Source organism: Centropristis striata, chromosome 10 (assembly GCF_030273125.1).
Source record: "Centropristis striata isolate RG_2023a ecotype Rhode Island chromosome 10, C.striata_1.0, whole genome shotgun sequence".
In the NCBI taxonomy this organism is placed as follows: domain Eukaryota; kingdom Metazoa; phylum Chordata; class Actinopteri; order Perciformes; family Serranidae; genus Centropristis; species Centropristis striata.
In genome coordinates this window covers 1,744,041-1,761,032 of record NC_081526.1, presented here as the reverse complement: position 1 = coordinate 1,761,032, position 16,992 = coordinate 1,744,041, and the positions used below count along the sequence as shown (strand labels likewise).

The 16,992-nt window shown below is 33.5% G+C and overlaps 1 protein-coding gene across 1 annotated transcript in view; it reads left to right on the top strand.

The window, feature by feature from the left end:
* Window positions 1–753: 753 nt before the first annotated feature.
* htr1fa (5-hydroxytryptamine (serotonin) receptor 1Fa) overlaps window positions 754–16,992 on the top strand; it is a 73,278-nt gene continuing 57,039 nt past the window's right edge. The window contains exon 1 of the mRNA XM_059342249.1: window positions 754–1,325. The gene's annotated coding sequence lies outside the window, so the exon portion shown is untranslated. The remainder of the gene's footprint in view (window positions 1,326–16,992) is intronic.

Here is a 16,992-nt window from a genome sequence, read left to right as displayed (position 1 = left end):
CGCTATTATTATGCTTAAAATAAGAAATGAACTCTTAAAACAAGATAAATGATCTAACACTTCTAAATCTAAAGTTTTTTTTATCTTGGTAAGAACCAAATAACAAAGACCAAAAGACACAAAGACACAAAAAAACAAAAAAGACCAAAAAAAGACACAAAAAGACCAAAAAAAAGACACAAAAAGACCAAAAAAGACACAAAAAGACACAAAAAGACACAAAAAGACAAAAAAGACACAAAAAGGCACAAAATGACCAAAAAAAGAGACACAAAAAGGCACAAAAAAAGACGTAAAATCACAAAAAATGAATAAAATACCAAAAAAACACCGCAAAAAAAGGACGCAAAAAGACAAAAAAAAAGTTTTTTTTTATCTTGATCTAAGAACCAAATAATCATCAGGTCACTCTGCTTGGGCCAGTTCATCACTGCTGGCAGCTTTAATTTATCTGGTTTTAATCGTTAATTTATTATTTTAAGTGTTCAACATGCTTATTTCTAGATTTAATAATCTTAATTTAATAAATCTTGTCAAGGTAAATTATCTGTCCATGCAGCAAGATCATTTCCCTCAGATTTACTGTTTGATCTGGTTTTTAGACTTTATTTTTGTCTTTTTATGTCTTTTTTGTGATTTTACGTCTTTTGTTTTTTGTGTCTTTTTTTGTCTTTTTTGTGTGTTTTTTTTTCTACATTTTGTTTCTTTTTGTGTCTTCTTTTTGGTCTTTTTGTGTCTTTTTTCATTAAAAAACCTTTAGATTTAGAAGTGTTAGATAATTTATCTTGTTTTAAGAGTTAATTCCTTATTTTAAGTGTTCAACATGCTTATTTCTAGATTTAATAATCTTAATTTAATAAATCTTGTCAAGGTAAATTATCTGTCCATGCAGCAAGATCATTTCCCTCAGATTTACTGTTTGATCTGGTTTCTAGACACACCTTGTTTTGCAGCGCGTTGATATCAGAATAAAGTGACATGAGAGGATCTCTGTGGTGAATCTGATTATTACATATTAGAGAAAATGTCATATTGACTTGCTAGAGAAAGCGTTTGTCTCCTGATTAGCCTTGGATGCTGGAGGGCTGTTATTACTCTTATCTTGTCTTCACACCTCCTCCTCCTCACTGACGCACCTCTCTGAGCTCTAGCTGTCTATGGCCAGGAAGCGCGCTCCCGCCTGTGCGCGCCACCCCCTCCGTCGACACAGTAAACGGGTGTCGGCGTGAACGTCGCTGAGCTGTGAATGGACATTAATAGGGAATGTAATGTTCTTCTCCCACTGCCTGCTTTCTTCTCTCCTTTAATCTCTGCAACGGAAGCCGGTGAGTGAAACATTCTGCAGGTTTGACAGCCTGACACTCATTCAGTCATGCAGTTTCTCTAATTCGTGCACGGAAATTTGGAAGTAGTTTCTAGAGACAGGAGCTTACAGGCGCTTAGGGTGATATGTGCACATTAGGTTTAATTGATATGACATTAATATGCATCTTAATTGGCTTTTAAATATTGCACTCGTGCACGTTTCTGCACAATTATCTCATCTGTTTCTGCAGAACTATTTTAATGCATGTTAGAGATAAAGTCAGGGCTGGATGATGCTGCCACTGACTTCAGCAGGATGCTTCTATGGATCTGTGTGTCTTTCGAGGTTTTTTTTAATAATGTGTCTGGAGAATAATCTAGTCACTGTTTTCCATATATTTTTTTATTACCCTGCATGATAATGAGAGGAGAAATTCAGATTACATAAGGGAAAAAAAACAGGTATTAGTATGTGACTTGCCAGGATCTTTAGTAGTGATGATGAGGAGATCTTCTTCTTCTTCTTCTGGAGGGAAAGCAAAGACCAGAAGCTGCATGTGTGTGTTTTTAGATGTCCAGTATGTCCACATACTGTATCTGCTCCATATGAAGTTCACATTTATTAAAAGTAAACAAAGATAAGAGCTGGAATCCACCTGGGAATCAGTTCTGCTGCAGAAGAAACAGAAGAGAAGGTCCACTTAGGGAGCAAACCATGGAAGATCAGACCTTCAACGTTATATGAAGTGAGATCTGGAGGGATGGTGTGTGTGTGGTGGAGATAATATGAGGAAAACAGAGCATTGCATATGTGAGCGGAGAGTGTGTGTGTGTGTGTGTGTGTGTGTGTGTGTGTGTGTGTTGCAGCGTTTGTGCAGTGTGTGTGGTAATGAGCAGATAGTGAGGGACAGGGAGGGAATCACAGGAGTGACTTGCAGACTTTTCCATGTTCATTCCCAGGACGGTTAATAGAAATTATGGCTGTGTGACGGGATGCCAAGTCCTCTCTCTGCCATTAAAACTGGACACACACACACACACACACACACACACACACACACACGGCCATCCAACACACACACCAACCATTTCTATCTCACTACGTATAGGAAACAACACTTTCTTTTTGTGTTTTAATGCATTTTGATATAATTCAAGTATTGCTATAACTGTACTATAACTGGCAATGTGCAATAATTTGTGCAATTAATTGTCCTTCAATGTGCAATATATTTATGAAGCATCATATCTGCTTCTGGCAAATTTAATTGAAGACTTTGCACCTTACCTCCCTTTCTTGCCTATGTTTTTTACATTATACCTTATCTTATATATATATATACATATATATTTACATTTACTCGCCTAAGTATGTGTATGTTTATATTTATATTGTATATTTTCATGTATTTTATTAATATAAATATAAACATACACATACTTAGGCAAGTAAATATATATATATATATATATATATATATATATATATATATATATATATATTTGTATGTTTATATTTATATTGTATATTTTTATTATTTTATTTATTGTTGCACTGCTTTTTGGAGTCAGCTCTCAAATCTCATTGTACATGAGTATAATGACAATAAAGGCATTCTATTCTATTCTATTCTATTCTATTCTACTTAAATAACATCAAGCAAGGTACAATTACAGAACATTCACAGCAAGACATGATCATAGTATAGATATCTAAATGTCTGAAACAGGACGACACACTGATGGTCACACAAGGACAGAAATAAATGCTCTGAAATTACTACGCATAAAATCCTGACTGACCAGAGGAAAAGCAAAAGGGAGGAGTCATATCAGGGGTAGGGTTGTCACGATACTAAAATGTTCAACTCGATACCGATACTCAGGAAAATATTCGATACTCGATACCATCTTCGATACCACAAGGATAAAAACAAAGACCCCAAAATTTAACAGAAATATGTAAAAATGAACAGAACCACAGGTTAAATATTTATAATAAATACAGTTGTGCAAAAAGAAACTGCAACTATGATAACAAGCTTCAGGTCTGAGGTAGTGCAACAAATAAATAAATACAATAAACAATAACAATTAGAACAATATTTTGAGGTTGTATGCTGTGCACAATATTAGGAAAGATTGATAAGAAAATAACAACTTAACTTAACTTAAGTGTTCATTCCTTGGCTAGGTATCGATTCTTTTGAATCGATGAGGTTACCGCTAGGTGAGGTTACCGCAAGATGAGGTTACCGCTAGGTGAGGTTACCACTAGGTGAGGTTACCGCTAGATGAGGTTACCGCTAGGTGAGGTTACCGCTAGATGAGGTTACCGCTAGATGAGGTTACCGCTAGATGAGGTTACCGCTAGGTGAGGTTACCGCTAGATGAGGTTACCGCTAGATGAGGTTACCGCTAGGTGAGGTTACCACTAGGCGAGGTTACCGCTAGGTCAGGTCATCGCTTGGTGAAGTTACCACTAGGTGAGGTTACCACTAGGTGAGGTTACCGCTAGATGAGGTTACCGCTAGGTGAGGTTACCGCTAGATGAGGTTACCGCTAGATGAGGTTACCGCTAGGTGAGGTTACCACTAGGTGAGGTTACCGCTAGATAAGTTTACCGCTAGATAAGTTTACCGCTAGGTGAGGTTACCGCTAGGTGAGGTTATCGCTAGGTGAGGTTACCGCTAGGTGAGGTTACCGCTTGGTGAGGTTACCGCTAGGTGAGGTTACCGCTAGGTGAGGTTACAGCTAGGTGAGGTTACCACTAGGTGAGGTTACCTCTAGGTGAGGTTACAGCTAGGTGAGGTTACCGCTAGGTGAGGTTACTGCTAGGTGAGGTTACTGCTAGGTGAGGTAACCTCTAGGTGAGGTTACAGCTAGGTGAGGTTACCGCTAGGTGAGGTTACCGCTAGGTGAGGTTACAGCTAGATGAGGTTACCACTAGGTGAGGTTACCGCGAGATGAGGTTACTGCTAGGTGAGGTTACCTCTAGGGAGGTTACAGCTAGGTGAGGTTACCGCTATGTGAGGTTACCGCTAGGTGAGGTTACCGCTATGTGAGGTTACCGCTAGGTCAGGTAATCGCTAGGTGAGGTTACCGCTAGATGAGGTTACCGCTAGATGAGGTTACCGCTAGGTGAGGTTAGCGCTAGATGAGGTTAGCGCTAGATGAGGTTACCGCTTGGTGAGGTTACCGCTAGGTGAGGTTACCGCAAGATGAGGTTACCGCTAGGTGGGGTTATCGCTAGGTGAGGTTACCGCTAAATGAGGTTACCGCTAGGTGAGGTTACCGCAAGATGAGGTTACCGCTAGGTGAGGTTAGCGCTAGATGAGGTTACCGCTAGATGAGGTTACCGCTTGGTGAGGTTACCGCAAGATGAGTTTACAGCTAGATGAGGTTACCGCAAGATGAGGTTACTGCTAGATGAGGTTACCGCTAAATGAGGTTACCGCTAGGTGAGGTTACCGCAAGATGAGGTTACCGCTAGGTGGGGTTATCGCTAGGTGAGGTTACCGCTAGGTGAGGTAATCGCTAGGTGAGGTTACCGCTAGGTGAGGTTACCGCTAGGTGAGGTTACTGCTAAGCGAGGTTTTATTAGTCATTTTGTGTCTTTTTTTGTTAATTTTGTTTCTTTTTTCGTCCTCTAGAAAGAATTGTAAATGTGTCAAATGTGACCAAAGGTGTCAAATCTACCATATCAGAGGGTTCCATCCAGTTCTATCATTTGATACTAAATCTATTTGAGCTTGTCTCCAGTTTTACTTGGTATATCATCATCAAACTGAAACTGGCCTCATGGAGTTTACAGCCAGAACTTTAGAGGTAAATGTACAGTAGGGCTCCACGCTGCTTTGTTTTATACTCTGATGGAGGCAACAAGTCTGGATTATTTGGAGCTTTTGGACTCCACAGGTTTAAATATAATTCCCAGGATGCTGGGCTGCTCCTTGCATGCCACTGCAACGTTATGCAAATGCCCTGCACTGTAAAAAAATTTTGTAGAAATTACAGTAAAACACTGTCAAATTATATCAGAAATAGGGCGTGAAATTAAAAATGTAATATCACCGTAGTAGACACTTTTAATTACCGTAAATCAAAGAATAGCACAAAACTTTTACTTTTTTCTGTCATAAACTTTAGAAAACACAGTTTTGCTGTAAAAATATTAGATTTTTCATTTAAAATGAATGGAGAAATACCATAACGTCACAAGGACATAACTACCCTAAAAATAATAGCAGACCAAAGGACCTAACAAAGGACCTAAAATGACCAAAAGAGTCACAAAACGACCAAAAAAAGAGACAGAAAACGACCAAAAGAGACACAAAACCATCAAAAAAGACACAAAATGACCAAAAGAGACACAAAACTATCTAAAAAGACACAAAATTACCAAAAAAAGACAGAAAACGACCAAAAGAGACATTAAATTATCAAAAAAAGACACAAAATGACCAAAAAAATACGTAAAATTATCAAATGAGACACAAAATTACCAAAAAGAGGCACAATAGGGATAAAATGGCAAGTGATTTTTCAGTCTAAATGACAGATTTAGCTGATATTTACATTTAAATTTACAGTAGAAAACCCACTCACTGTATTTTTTACGGTAAAGTTCTGGCAACCACAGCTGCCGGTATTTTACCGTAAATTAAACAGAATATTTTTTACAGTGTGTATGTACAATAAAGCCCACAGTTCCACTGCAGTAGAGGAGATATTCCTGAGAACCATTTAATGGCGTTGAATATTAAGGAAGGTCTCCACATATGGCTCCTCTTTGGACCAGGAGATTCATTTACTTATGGTGGTTAATTAGAGTGGGGGAGTTCTATTGGAAAGAGAAATAATGGAGACCAGTGATGGGTAGCAGAGTCAAACCAAGGACATGTTGTGGCTGCTAATAATGTGAAGCGGTGATGGAGCGAGTAGCCGCTGCAGCCAATCAGTGAGCAGCTGCCAAGTGGCCGTTTATACGGGGTCCCACTCTCCTCCTCCTCCTGATGATGATGATGATGATGATGATGGTCCTCAGGTATTAACCAGCATCATCACCCAGCTGATGTCACTGGTGGTTTTACATTTTAGTGGAACATTCGTCTGTGTTTCTATTGAGATTATAGCAGCAAAGGACTTCTTAAAGGGAAATTACGCCCATTTTCAAAATGCATATGTTATTCCTATGCGCTAAGTCAGTCCAAATAATTTATGTTAATTTATGACCAAAAAAAGACCCAAAATGACTGAAAAAACACTAAATTACTTAAAAAAAAGACACAGAATGACACAAAAAATACACAAAAATACAAAAAAAGACACAAAATTATTAGGAAAAGACATAAAATTACCCAAAAAGACCCAAAATTACCAAAAAAAGATACAGAATTACCAAAAAAGAAACAAAATTATTAAAAAAGAAACAAAATGACCTCAAAAATACACAAAAATACAAAAAAAAGACACAAAAGTATTAGAAAAAGACATAAAATTACCAAAAAAGACCCAAAATGACCCAAAAAAGATACAGAATTACCAAAAAAGAAACAAAATTATTAAAAAAGAAACAAAATGACCCAGAAAAGACACAAATGACCAAAAAAAAACCCCACAAAATTACTAAAAATTATTTAAAATAGACACAAAATGACCCAAAAAAGACACAAAATTACTAAAAAAGACACAAAAATATTAGAAAAAGAAATAAAATGACCAAAAAAGAAACAAAATTAATTAAAAAGAAACAAAATGACCCAGAAAAGACACAAATGACCAAAAAACCCACAAAATTACTAAAAAAGACTAAAAATGATTTCAAAATGACCCAAAAAAGACACAAAATTACAAAAGAAAGACACAAAATTACAAAAAAATACACAAAATTACTTAAAAAAAGACACAAAATTACCAATATGCCGTTTCTGTTGGAGAACTTGTCACTTCACCAAGTAAATCCTTCTTAATGTCCCTTTAAATATTCCTTTTAAAGGTGAGTCAGTCCTTCAGAAGAAAAAGAAAACATTGCAATAAAAAAGCAAAAGAAGCAATCGTGGAACAAAAGGAGAATAAAAGACTGATGGGTGACATAAAAAGCAAGAGAAAGAAAAGGAAAACATGTGAAGCATGAACTAAAGCTCTAATCATCCCAGAGAGCATCACGGTCAGCCAGGTGAGAAAGATCAAAGCATCCTTTATCAATGATCACTGATCAATATTTGCTCATCGATTAACCCAGAAGAAGGAGATCGCTGAGACGTGTTAATTAAAGGAAATCCTGCCGTGTGATTTAATGACCAATAAGCACTAAAGAGACAAGACAGAGAGACACTTGGTTTAGTTTGGTTTATTTTATTACCATATTTACTTGGAAATTATCTCAGAAAGTGACAAGAAACTACAGAATTAATTAATTAATTATTTCAGCATATTTATGATGGAATAATGTTTTTTTGGTCATTTTGTGTTTTTTTGGTCATTTTGTGTTTTTTTGGTCATTTTGTGTCTTTTTTGGTCATTTTGTGTCTTTTTTTGGTCATTTTTTTATCTTTTTTTTGTCATTTTGTGTCTTGTTTTGGGCATTTTGAGTCTTTTTTTAGTCATTTCGTGTCTTTTTTTAGTCATTTTGTGTCTTTTTTTAGTCATTTTGTGTCAATTTTTGGTCAATTTGTGTCTTTTTTTGTCATTTTGTGTCTTTTTTTGTCATTTTGTGTCGATTTTTGGTCAATTTTTGGCTTTTTTTTAGTCTTTTTGTGTCTTGTTTTGGTCATTTTGTGTCTTTTTTTAGTGATTTTGTGTCTTTTTTTGGTCATTTTGTGTCTTTTTTTGGTCAATTTGTGGCTTTTTTTTGTCATTTTGTGTCTTTCTTTAGTCATTTTGTGTCTTTTTTGGTAATTTATTTCATCTTTTTTGGTCATTTTGTGTCTGTTTTTAGTCATTTTGTGTCTTTTTTGGTCATTTATTTCGTCTTTTTGGTCATTTTGTGTCTGTTTAAGTCATTTTGTGTAATTTTGTGTCTTTTTTTGGTCATTTTGTGTCTTTTTTGGTCATTTTGTGTCTTTCTTAATTGACCTCTGTGTGTCATAAATCTTGGAGGATGAAGATCTAAAGATTGACGTGTTGCATAAGAGTGAACCTGAGAATTAAATTTAAAATAAAGTGCTCAGGAAAGTTTTCATGGATCTGACTATACCTTATAAATAGAACCACATATCAGAGAGATATTGAAGTGATGAACAGTAAATATGTGAAGGTCCAGATGAGGACTGGGACTCTCTGGAGTCTCCTTGAGTGTTGGCATTGTGTTCTTCATATAACTCAGAGTTTGACCAGTGAATTATGAGCTGAGACAGAAACCTGTACCTGGGCCAATCTGAAGGTGTAGAGGACACGGCTGCTTGCTTTTTACAATGATGTCAAACAAGTGTTCCCCTCTGTTTATTCTGTGCTGCAGCGGTGCTTTTATTCTGTTTACAGCCTGCTGGATTGTTGGAGTGTTCAACTGAAAACATATTGATCTGAAATAACACTAAAAGCTTTATAATGGCTGGAGTTTATATAGCAACCTACACAGCTCCATACATTTAATTAGGCCCACACTGCAAAAAAACAGGTAAAACAGTAAATCTGAGGGAAATGATCTTGCTGCATGGACAGATAATTTACCTTGACAAGATTTATTAAATTAAGATTATTAAATCTAGAAATAAGCATGTTGAACACTTAAAATAAGAAATTAACTCTTAAAACAAGATCAATTATCTAACACTTCTAAATGTAAAGGTTTTTTTTTATCTTGGTAAGAAACAAATTATTTGCATTTTGCTGGCTGCTTTAATTTATCTCTTTTGTACATTTTTTGTCTTTTTTGGTCATTTTGTGACCAAAGGAAGATGTAAAAAGACACAAAAAGACCAAAAAAAGATACAAAATTACAAAAAAAAAAGACAAAAAAAGACACAAAAAGACAAAAAAGACAGAAAAAGACAGAAAAAGACACAAAAAGACAAAAAAGACACAAAAGAGAAACAAAAAGACAAAAAAGACACAAAAAGGCACAAAAAGACACAAAAAAGACACAAAAAGATTCAATTAAGATTATTAAATCTAGAAATAAGCATGTTGAACACTTAAAATAACAAATTAACTCTTAAAACCAGGTAAATGATCTAACACTTCTAAATGTAAAAGTTTTTTAATGTAAAAAGACACAAAAAGACCAAAAAGAAGACACAAAAAGAAACAAAATGTCAAAAAAAAAAACACACAAAAACGACAAAAAAAAGACACAAAAAACAAAAGACGTAAAATCACAAAAAAGACATAAAATGACAAAAATAAAAAGGTCTAAAACCAGATCAAACAGTAAATCTGAGGGAAATGATCTTGCTGCATGGACAGATAATTTACCTTGACAAGATTTATTACATTAAGATTATTAAATCTAGAAATAAGCATGTTGAACACTAAAAATAAGAAATTAACTCTTAAAACCAGATAAAGTAAAGCTGCCAGCAGTGATGAACTGGCCCGAGCAGAGTGACCTGATGATTATTTGGTTCTTACCAAGATAAAAGAAAAACCCTTTTTTTGCCTTTTTGCGTCCTCTTTTTGCGGTGTTTTTTTGGTATTTTATTCATTTTTTGTGATTTTACGTCTTTTTTTGGTCATTTTGTGCCTTTTTGTGTCTTTTTTTGGTCTTTTTGTGTCTTTTTTTGGGTCATTTTGTGCCTTTTTGTGTCTTTTTTGTCTTTTTTGTCTTTTTGTGTCTTTTTTTGTCTTTTTTGTGTCTTTTTGGTCTTTTTGTGTCTTTTTTGTCTTTTTTGTCTTTTTTTGTCTTTTTGTCATTTTGTCTTTTTGTGTCATTTTTTTGTCATTTTGTGCCTTTTTATGTCTTTTTTTGGTCTTTTTGTGTCTTTTTACATCTTCTTTTGGTCACAAAATGACCAATAAAGACAAAAAATGTACAAAAGAGATAACATTCAAGCAGCCAGCAAAATGCAAATAATTTGTTTCTTACCAAGATAAAAAAAACCCTTTACATTTAGAAGTGTTAGATAATTTATCTTGTTTTAAGAGTTCATTTCTTATTTTAAGTGTTCAACATGCTTATTTCTAGATTTAATAATCTTAATTTAATAAATCTTGTCAAGGTAAATTATCTGTCCATGCAGCAAGATCATTTCCCTCAGATTTACTGTTTGATCTGGTTTTAGACCTTTTTTGCAGTGTCCATAGCTTTAATGAGGCCCACTGTTTCTGCTTTGATACGGCTGTTTTTATAGCTCTGTTAGCTGGTTGCACTTTAAACCTTTAAGTAGAGGCTTTATGTTCTTTGCCTGCATCTAAGTGTTTGTTTACTCTTAAATTTCACTTTGTCCTTTGCGCTGACAGAGACAGAACAATAGATTATACTTATATCTTCATTATTCTTATAGCCATAGTAGTGGTGAGGCTCGTACAAAGTCTTGTCTTGGTGGAACAATGCACAAAAAAAGGTGTGTCTAAAAACAAGATAAAAACAGTAAATCTGAGGGAAATGATCTTGAAGACACAAAATGAACAAAAAAGGACGTGAAATGACTAAAAAAGACACAAACTGACAAAAAAAGACACAAAATGACCAAAAAAGACATAAAATGACCATTAAGAAGACACAAAATGAACAAAAAAGACATAAAATGACCATTAAGAAGACACAAAATGAACAAAAATGACATTAAATGACTAAAATAGACACAAACTGACCAAAAAATACATTTAATGAACAAAAAATACATATAATGACCACTAAAAAGACACAAATGAACAAAAAAGACGTGAAATGACTAAAAAAGACACAAAATGACTAAAAAAGACACAAACTGACCAAAAATAGATGTAAAAATGACCACTAAAAAGACATAAATTGACAAAAAATAGACACAAAATGAACAAAAAAGACATGAGATGACCATTAAAAAGACACAAAATGAACAAAAAATACATAAAATGACCATTAAAAAGACACAAAATGAACAAAAAAGACATGAGATGACCAAAAATAGATGTAAAAATGACCACTCATAGCTCTGTTAGCTATTTGCACTACTGATGATATCAAAGAATGCATCCAACCTTTAACTAGAGGCTTTATGTTCTTTTGTTTACTCTTAAATTCCAGTTTGTCCTTTCGCTGACAGAGCTGTCTTTACCTCAGAATCTAATCCCATTAGGATAAAAGGGAGTTTTTGTGGCTAAAATGCTCTTTTGGTCCCATCATGTAAATTAGACTGATGAGACAAGTACATTTTTTGTTAAAAAGAAATAAAGAATAAATCCTGGCTTGTGCAGCTTTTTAAGTAAAGCTCTTTGTGTCTTTTTATTCCCCTCCTGGCTACTAACAAAGCCAGACAGATATCTGATTTACAGCTTTTCACTGACATGTCACAGAGGGGAGAGCCTCAATCAAAACCTGTCTGTTACATCTCACCGTTTCATGGCACACAATGGAAACGCTCCTTTTTCAGCTCTCTCCTTCCCTTATGTGTCTGCAAACACTGTCTCTTCTGGAATTACTGCATCAAATAGACACAAACTGACCAAAAAATACATATAATGACCACTAAAAAGACACAAATGAACAAAAAAGACGTGAAATGACTAAAAAATACACAAACTGACCAAAAATAGATGTAAAGATGACCACTAAAAAGACATAAATTGACAAAAAAACACACAAACTGACCAAAAAATACATATAATGACCATTAAAAAGACACAAAATGAACAAAAATAACATGAAATGACTAAAATAGACACAAACTGACCAAAAAATACATAAAATGACCACTAAAAAGACACAAATGAACAAAAAAGACGTGAAATGACTAAAAAAGACACAAACTGACCAAAAATAGATGTAAAAATGACCACTAAAAAGACATAAATTGACAAAAAAACACACAAACTGACCAAAAAATACATATAATGACCACTAAAAAGACACAAATTGACAAAAAAAGACACAAAATGACCAAAAAAGACATAAAATGACCATTAAAAAGACACAAAATGAACAAAAATAATATGAAATGACTAAAATAGACACAAACTGACCAAAAAATACATATAATGACCACTAAAAAGACATAAATTGACAAAAAAACACACAAACTGACCAAAAAATACATATAATGACCACTAAAAAGACACAAATTGACAAAAAAAGACACAAAATGACCAAAAAAGACATAAAATGACCATTAAAAAGACACAAAATGAACAAAAATAATATGAAATGACTAAAATAGACACAAACTGACCAAAAAATACATATAATGACCACTAAAAAGACATAAATTGACAAAAAAACACACAAACTGACCAAAAAATACATATAATGACCACTAAAAAGACACAAATTGACAAAAAAAGACACAAACTGACCAAAAAATACATAAAATGACCATTAAAAAGACACAAATGAACAAAAAAGACGTGAAATGACTAAAAAATACACAAACTGACCAAAAATAGATGGAAAAATGACCACTAAAAAGACATAAATTGACAAAAAAACACACAAACTGACCAAAAAATACATATAATGACCACTAAAAAGACACAAATTGACAAAAAAAGACACAAAATGACCAAAAAAGACATAAAATGACCATTAAAAAGACACAAAATGAACAAAAATAACATGAAATGACTAAAATAGACACAAACTGACCAAAAAATACATATAATGACCACTAAAAAGACACAAATGAACAAAAAAGACATGAAATGACTAGAAAAGACACAAACTGACCAAAAATAGATGTAAAAATGACCACTAAAAAGACATAAATTGACAAAAAAAATACATAAAATGAACAAAAAAGACATGAGATGACCATTAAAAAGACACAAAATGAACAAAACTGACATGAAATGACTAAAATAGCCACAAACTGACCAAAAAATACATATAATGACCACTAAAGGACACAAAATGAACAAAAAAGACATGAAATGACCAAAAAATACATATAATGACCACTAAAAAGACACAAATGAACAAAAAAGACGTGAAATGACTAAAAAAGACACAAACTGACCAAAAATAGATGTAAAAATGACCACTAAAAAGACATAAATTGACAAAAAACACACAAACTGACCAAAAAATACATATAATGACCACTAAAAAGACACAAATTGACAAAAAAAGACACAAAATGACCAAAAAAGACATAAAATGACCATTAAAAAGACACAAATGAACAAAAAAGACGTGAAATGACTAAAAAAGACACAAACTGACCAAAAATAGATGTAAAAATGACCACTAAAAAGACATAAATTGACAAAAAAATACATAAAATGAACAAAAAAGACATGAGATGACCATTAAAAAGACACAAAATGAACAAAAAATACATAGAATGACCCCTAAAAAGACACAAAATGAACAAAAAATACATAAAATGATTTTAAAATGAATTTTCAGCTCTCTCCTTCCCTTATGTGTCTGCAAACACTGTCTGTTCTGGAAGTTAGTGCATAAATGCTTCTCAGCTACCTTTATAAAAGGAACATAGCCTTCAGGAATCAATGTTTAATTAATTGTCACCAATCCATGACAGATTAGAATTCAAATTAGAGGCTGTTATGCCAACATTAGCTGCCAAATATATGCAAACGCTCAACAGCTCTCATTGTTTTTTCATGGATCTTTGAAGACATTCGAGGGGTTTTCAAAACCAAGACAGCACAGAGGGAATATACCGCAGGGACTCTGTGTGTGTGTGTTCTTGTTCTTCCTACATAGTGAGGACCGGAACACGTTTTTAACCAACTGAGTGAGGACATTTTGAGAAGTGAGGACTTCTTCAAAGGACCTTTTTGCAGGTCAAGACTTGGTTTTAAGGTTCAGTTTACAATTTGTCACTTTGTTCATTTTTTGTTCATTTTGTGTCATTTTTTGTTCATTTTGTGACAGCTTTTTGTGTCTTATTGTGACACAAAAGTGAGGACATTTTTGCAAAGTGAGGACATTTCGGCCGGTCCTCACTTCTTTAAAGGCTTTTTTGAGATTTCAGACTTTGTTTTAAGGGTTAAAGGTTACATGATAATGATAATTAACTGAAACTGTATTGTGTGGTTACAAAACTAACTACAATTATAGTGAAAATGTCCTTCGTTTTTACTTTTTTTAATTTGAAAACAAAAATTCACAACAAAATTAAAACTAAAACTAATGAAAAATCCAAAACTCTTATAAACTTGCTAATGAATTCACTGTTCCAATGAGGGTCCTCACAAAGATAGAAGTACAAGAATGTGTGTGTGTGTGTGTGTGTCTTTTTGTTTTTTCATACATAGTGAGGACCAGAACACGTTTTTAACCAACATAGTGAGGACATTTTTGCAAAGTGAGGACATTTCGGCCGGTCCTCACTTCTTTAAAGGCTTTTTTTTTTGTTTTCAGACTTTGTTTTAAGGGTTAAAGGTTACATGATAATGATAATTAACTGAAACTGTATTGTGTGGTTACAAAACTAACTAAAATTATAGTGAAAATGTCCTTCGTTTTCATCTTTGTCAGCTTTTTTCATACATAATGAAGATGGATCAGACAAAGGAAATAAAGGCAAAATTTACTGTGACCTCTTTTAATCTCCCACCCAACAAATACCCCATTACAAAACACTACAACTAATAAAAACTACACTAAAACTAGCAAACTCACTCTAAAAACTCATTAAAACTAACTGAATTTGAAAACAAAAATTCACAACGAAATTAAAACTAAAACTGATGAAAAATGCAAAAATATTATAACCTTGCAAGGGAATTCACTGTTACAATGAGGGTCCTCACAAAGAAAGAAGTACAAGAATGTGTGTGTGAGTGTGTGTGTGTGTGTGTGTGTGTGTGTGTTCTTGTACTTCCTACATAGTGAGGACCGGAACACGTATTTAACCAACAGAGTGAGGACATTTTTGCAAAGTGAGGACATTTCGGCCGGTCCTCACTTCTTTAAAGGCTTTTTTGAGATTTCAGACTTTGTTTTAAGGGTTAAAGGTTACATCAGGTTTATGTTTAAACAATGTAATTAATTAATTAATTAATTAATTAACTGAAACTGTATTTTTTGGTTACAAAACTAACTAAAATTATAGTGAAAATGTCCTTCATTTTTGTCTTTGTCAACTTTTTTCAAATACGTCATTACCAACAAATACTCCAACAAATATCCCATTACAAAAAACTAAAACTAATAAAAACTAAAACTAATGAAACATTCAAAACTATTATAACCTTGTAAGGGAATTCACTGTTCCAATGAGGGTCCTCACAAAGATAGAAGTACAAGAATGTGTGTGTGTGTGTGAGCAGCTACCTGCCTGTTGTCTTGTTAGCAGGAATTAATTCAGGGATTATACAGTAGGTGACTTTGTAAAGATAACCTACTATCTAACTCTAACAACCCTCTGGGGACCAGGTCCTTGAACACACCATCCATCAGATGGTTCCTATAACAGAGTGGCCCCTGTCTGCTCCGTCTGGCCCCGTGGCCTGATAGAAAATTGACTCCTAATGGAACAAGAGTAAAAGCCTGAAGCTCCGCTGGCGTCGCCTAGAGGCTGCAACGTCCATTACATCTCACAACAAGAGTGTTGGATGGAAAGAACTATATATAACAACAATATACTGGACTTATATCTTCATTATTCTTACAGACGTAGTAGTAGTGAGGCTCGTACAAAGTTTTGTCTTGGTGGAACACTGCAAAAGAGGTGTTTAAAAACCAGATAAATCACTAAATCTAAGGGAAATGATCTTGAAGACACAAAATGAACAAAAAAGCCGTGAAATGACTAAAAAAGACATAAACTGACCAAAAATAGTTGTAAAAATGATCACTAAAAAGACATAAATTGACAAAAAAATACATAAAATGACTAAAAAATACATATAATGACGATTAAAAAGACACAAAATGAACAAAAAATACATAAAATGACCACTGAAAAGACAAAAATTGACAAAAAAAGACACAAAATGAACAAAATGACATGAAATTACTAAAAAAGACATAAACTGACCAAAAATAGATGTAAAAATGATCACTAAAAAGACACAAATTGACAAAAAAAAGACATAAAATGACCAAAAAATACATGTAATGACCACTTAAAAAAACACAAATAAACAAAAAAGACATGAAATGACTAAAAAAGACACAAACTGACCAAAAATAGATGTAAAAATGACCACTAAAAAGACATAAATTGACAAAAAAATACATAAAATGACCAAAAAATACATATAATGACGATTAAAAAGACACAAAATGACCAAAAAATACATAAAATGACCACTAAAAAGACACAAATCGACAAAAAAAGACACAAAATGACCAAAAAAGACACAAAATGAACAAAAATGACATGAAATGACTAAAAACGACATAAACTGACCAAAAATAGATGTAAAAATGACCACTTAAAGGACATAAATTGACAAAAAAATACACAAAATGACCAAAAAAGACATAGAATGACCACTAAAAAGACACAAATTGACAAAAAAAGACACAAAATGACCAAAAAAGACACAAAATGAACAAAAATGACATGAATTGACAAAAATAGACATAAACTGACCAAAAAATACATATAATGACCACTAAAAAGACACAAA